This window comes from Eschrichtius robustus, chromosome 17 (genome assembly GCF_028021215.1).
Source record: "Eschrichtius robustus isolate mEscRob2 chromosome 17, mEscRob2.pri, whole genome shotgun sequence".
Lineage (NCBI taxonomy): Eukaryota > Metazoa > Chordata > Mammalia > Artiodactyla > Eschrichtiidae > Eschrichtius > Eschrichtius robustus.
The window spans coordinates 73039671-73045670 of NC_090840.1; positions in this window are offsets into that span (position 1 = coordinate 73039671).

Genomic DNA, 6000 nt, shown 5'->3' on the forward strand with positions numbered 1-6000 from the left:
AACCATTCCTTTGATGTGCACCTTAACTATCCAGGGCCAGTATCTTTTTTCTTTTTTTTCCATCCCAAATCCCCTCAGGGTGCAGAGTCAGGGTGACTGCAGTGGCTGATGGCTTGATGGCTGAAACACCCTTTGTTTACTGATATGGCAGGCGACATTTGTCATCCACAATACCCTTTATCCTCTTTCCTGCTCTATTTCTCTATCACTTATTCAACTCACTTACACCTTTTAGTATTCTATATACTTTATTAATTTATTTTTGTTTATTATCTCTCCCTGTTAGACTATACACGCTATGACATCAGGGATCCTTGTCTTGTTTATTGGGTTCTCCCGACCTCCTAGAACAGTGCTAGGCTCAATACATTGTAGTTAAATGAATAAGTGAAAAGGCTTTTTATGGGTCATCTGTAGTCCTCCTCACAACAGCTTTAATGGTGTGGGAATATTGTCAATTTACAGATGAGAAAATGAATTCTAAAATGTACTAAATGCTTAGGGTACACCAGGTACTGTACTAAGCAGTTGAGTTTCAGGGGGCTTAAGAAGTTGGGCCCAGGTAACACAGCTAAGTTCACCATGAAATTGTATCTCTGTACTGTCCAACATGGTAGCCAGTACTCACATGTGGCTATTAAGCATCTGAACTGAAATGTGTCATAAATGTAGAATGTACATCGATTTCCAAGAATGAGTACAAAAAAGGTAAAAGATCTTGCTAATGTTTCCATACTGATTACATGTTGAAATTATAACATCTTAAATCTATTGGGCTAAACAAAATATATTATTAAAATTAATATCTCCTGTTTCTTTTTACTTTTTTTAATGTGGCCGCTATACAAATTTAAATTACACGTGTGGCTTGCATTTGGCTCTTCTAGCTGTTTCCATGACACCTTATGTCTCTGTCTTCAAGTATATTACCTCTTGGACCCTTGAGGGCAAGAGTGAAATGAATTTGTCTTTCCTATGAGGATAAGAGCCAAGATATGCAGAATGCATCAACAAGTCTCAAAAGGATTAATATACCTGTTATATACTGCCTGTGTCCCCCCCCAAATTTATATGTAAAAGCCCTAACCCCAAATGTGATGGTATTTGGAGGTAGGGCCTTTGGGAGATAATTGGGATTAGAATGAGGTCATGAGGATGAAGCCTCCGTGGTGGGATTAGTGCCCTTATAAGAAGAGGAACAGATACCAGAGCTTCCTTTCTCTGACTTGTGAGGCCACAGTGAGAAGGTGGCCATCTACAAGCCAGGAAGAAGGCCTTACCAGAACCTGACATAACCAGCACCCTGATCTTGGAATCCTAGGCTCTGGAACTGTAGGAAAATAAATTTCTGTTGTTTAAGCCACCAGTTTGTGGTATTTAGTTATGGTAGCCCAAGCTGCCCGAGACAGTACCTAAAGATGGATGCCTGTCTCTGGAGGACAGTAAATCTCCAGAGAAAGCAAATGGGCTAAAGTAGGCTCCAGGGGGATGTGTTTTAAGCAACTTCTGGTAAAGCAGATAGCCCCCTGCACAAAATTGAGAGTGGGGTCTGTGAAGAAGGAATTCCCAGTCTGATGGAGGTGGACGAGGCTGGCTGTCACAGAGCCAGAACTCCACCCCTAGCATTACCGAGCATCTTCTACTCCCTTTTACTCCCTGCCAAGCGAGCAACCTTCTAAGAGGCTTTCTGCTGCCCCTATAGACCTGCTTATAAAGATGACATATTGACCTAGTAATTACAGTTCTTTTTGCCATTCAGTAAGCTGAGGGGGCTGGTTTTATGTGTCTGACTCTGTGGGCTGAGTCTCTCCATTTTCAGTGGGTTGGCAGAGTTGGGTTTCTGAACTTTCAATCTTGAGGATCTCACTTCAGATGATAGAGAATTCATAAAGGTGGTACTAAACAAAGAAACAAGATAGTAGCAGCTAATATTTATTGAATGCTTACTGTATCCAGCACCACCCTAAGAGCTTTATATGTATTCACTCCTCTGATCCTTACCTGTGAGGTAGGCATTATTATCATTATCCTCATTTTACAGATGAGAAAGCAGAGGAATAGTAAATTTAAGGATCTTGCCCATGACAACACCACTAGTGATTTGCAGAGCCAAGATTCATATACAGGACAGTGCCATGGAGTAGGGGTGGCCTCCTGCTACCCACCTTGCCCAGACAGTAACCCATATGGCTGAGTTCGTCTGTCTTCATACTCCACACTCCTCTTGGTCCCGTCTGTGGGTGATGAAGCCATCGCCTTTGCATGTGTTCACAAGTCTGACTCTTCACCATCCTTCTGGGCTTATCTGCCAGTTTTCCAATCACCCTGTATGCCTCGGCCATTACCAGTCCTTGGTTTATGTTCATCTCACTCTTCACAAAGCTAAATTCCTCGCATTCTTTCTGCTTCCAATTAAGTCAAGTCTTTATAGAGAGCGAGCTTTGTTAACTAGCCTGTTACCCACCTCACTCTTCCTCAGCCCCTGCTTATTTCCTACAAATGCCTATTACAGTAGTGATGGTATTTGCTTATTTGCTCGTCATTGCCTGCCTGTCTCTTCAGGAGTCCAGACTTTGACATGTCACTGTCACACCCTCAGTGTCCAGTGTCATATCCTACACACAGTAGATGCTTAACAAATATGCACTGAGTAAATAAATGCTTCTTTGGATTAGCCTGATATTTCTCATTCTGTATGTGTCAAGAGAAACAGCTCTTCAAAAAGTGATTTCTGAGTTTCAGGTATGTGCTCAGGTTTGCAAAGCTAAGGTGTTAAGTGGAACCAGGAGGAAGCTGGATGGAGTAAAGTGGGTCAAGGAAGAGAAATAAAAAAACAAAAAACAAAACACAAGAAGAGGAAAGCAGTAAGGGCCTGTCACGCCTAGTAAGGAGAAACAAAGTTTGCTAAAGTTCATTGCATGAGGGGTTGACTTCCAGTTGATTGAATGAGTCATCTGACTGCAGTGGAGTAAAGAGTGGGATGGAGTTCTGTCTTTGCATGGTGAGGACTTAGCTTCGGTCTAGCGCTGCCCTGGGCCCTGTGGCTGGAGCTGAATGTGCACCAGTGCACCTGGCAGTCAGCTGCTGTGCCTGGCAGTGGAGTTCCAGGAATCCTCACTGAACACCTACGTTATGTCACCCGCCCTTCCTACTTGCTGAACAAAGGGACTGAAACCTGATCTTTGCCCTCTGGGAGCTCACAGACCCATCACCCCAACTAGCACCTCCTGAACAACTTAGTAGATGATCAGTAAACATTTTTGAAGTATTTGGATTAATGAGTGCATAGAATAGGGCCTTTGCCTTAAGAGTCTTAAAAGCAGTTGGGAATGTCAGACAAGGGATATTTATTTAGAGACTGAGCCAACAATATAACTACAGAAGCTATGTTGACCTAGCTTTTGCAAATCGGAGAGGCTATAACCACTCTGCACATACCTATTGTAGGGGAGGAAAAAAAGTTTTTGCTCTATGTATCTTAGGTTCCTTGGCTGGGGCCCTCAAATTAGATTGACAGACAGATTAACAAGAGAAAAACAAATAGAAGTTTATTAATGTGTGTATCATGTACACATGGGAGCACTCTTGTGATAAGTAGATAAAGGGATATTAGAACTTGGGCTTGTATAGCATCTTAGCCAAGAACGATAATTTTGTAGAGAAGTGACAAGACAAAGGAAAAGGACTTTGAGCTTCTAGAGGCAGAAAATTGTGAGAATGCAAATATGTGGGGAAACTAATGGGGGATAAAAGCTAGTTAGTAAGGTTTGTTCATGTTGACCCTTTCTGGGTGCCATCTTGTCTCCAATGATAAGGTTGTTATCCCCCTCCTGGTACAGAAGTGGGGAAGGAGAGGGAATTCCTTAGTGGTCCAGTGGTTAGGACTCGGTGCTTTCACTGCCAGGGCCCGGGTTCAATCCCTAGTCTGGGAACTAAGATCCCACAAGCCAAAAAAAAAAAAGAAGTGGGGAAGGGGACACCTTAACAAGGGAAATTTATGTTCTGTTTTTATGTAACTAGGGGGAAGGCGGAGAGCTTTTCTTGTATCTTCTTCTCAATTGCCTTCAATTCAAAATAATCGTTGTACCAAAGTGGCCTATTTTGGGGTAGCATATTCTGCTACTCTTCACTACGAACCAGCAAAAAGATGAGGTCCTATCTCTGAGATGGCAGGAGGATTTATTCTGTGCCTGGTACTGTGCTAACTACTTGTAATCATTACCTGGTTAATATTCCTCACAACTTCACAGGGCACATACTATTATTATCCTAATACCCATTTTAGAGCTGGGGAAGGTGAAATGTCAGAAGTGACTTGTTCCTATCACAGAGCTGGCCAGTCATCCCACCAAATGGATGTGGACCCAGGCAGGTCTGAATCGAAGCCCCACTGGACATGGCTCCTTTGCACTCCGACCACTGTGTGTCCCATCGATGTCACAAACAATAGGCCAGAGCTTCTTGGTGAGGCAAAATGCAGCCATTAACTGTTTCCTTTTCCTCTTCCTCCTCCTTTAAGTGGGGCATGCTTCACCCATAGCAGTTAGTCCAAGGGTTTCAAACAGGTTTCTTAGAATTTAGCATGCCCATACTGATTGCAGAAACAGACTGATGGAAGATGTCCCCACTGGGAAAAGGAACCTGAACATTCCATGTAAGGATGGCCCAGGGAGAAGGAAAAAGAAACAACCTGGGGACCCTGACTAATTTGACGAATGTATTACCGTGGGAGGGTCTGAGTCATTAGAGCTTTGGGGAAGTGCCAACTAAGATAAATAAATTGGATTTCAGTGTGCTGTACCAAATCACTACATCCCTGCAGACACTTAAACACAACAGTAACCTGGGCATGAAGTTTGCCATTTTGGCAAGGTCACAAAGATTCTGTTTCCCACCAGGGCAATTTTCCCTCACCTAGCGATTTACAAATTCCTGTCCCATTGTCAGGGACTAGATCAACTCTTACCAATACAGTCCTCAGCCCTTTTCCTTCCTTATCCTCAAGCCCCAGGGGCTTTTGCCTCCTGAGTCATTATGTAAATAACTTACAGGCAGAATCTAAAGCCATTAACCAGGAACCCTCCCACCTTGACCATCTCTAGTTAAATGGATTCCTGCTTAACTGAAGGTTAAATAAAACCTGCCTTAAGGGCTTGTTATTGAAAATCTTTTTAAACTGTGTTAGTTCACTCACCTGCCTAAATTTCTGGAGCAGAATGAAAATAATCACATTTTTGCTTGATGCTCAGACATCTTGCAGCGCCTTGGGGCACTATTCTGCCTAAGGGTTAGGATTAAAATTTCACTGTAGTTGTCGACTTTTGTGAGAAATGGGGCTCTAACTGTTTAAGTTGAAGAAGAAATTTTAATTTAATTTTGTTGAGAGAAGTACAGCATCTTGCTTACCCCATACTTAGCAGAGTATCAGGGCATTTTCTCAAAAATTCTGCTAAGTCGATGAATGTCTGATATGAATTTATTTCTTGCTGTTGGGTTTTTTCCCCACAATAATAATTGTATCTGCTCTTTATTGATTGCTAGGGATGGTTCCAGGTGTTGTGCTAAGCACTCTGTGTGCTTTATATCATTGCATCCCTGCCACACAGTGGGTGGGTTTTACCTCACAGATCAGCCTAAGAGAGGTTGAATGACTTGGCCAAGATTCCAAAACTAGGAAGGGACGAACTAGAATCCACATTACTTGTGGAGTTTTATGGATGGTAGTCTCCATCTGCATATGAGGCTAGATAGGCAGGAATGCCCCTAAAACCATAAGGAAATGGAACCTACGTGAAATGAGAATTGAGGGGGGACAGACAGATATACACAGATACCCTCACCCACACCCACAGACACACAGACACACACGTACCCTGGTCCTAGACACCCCATCAGTTAGGGAGCCAGGACAGTGTAGTAGTTTAGAGAAGTGATTTTCAAATTATCTGCAAAAAAGGGCCAGGCTGTTTGTTTTGTTTGTTTGTTTTGTTTATAACTTCC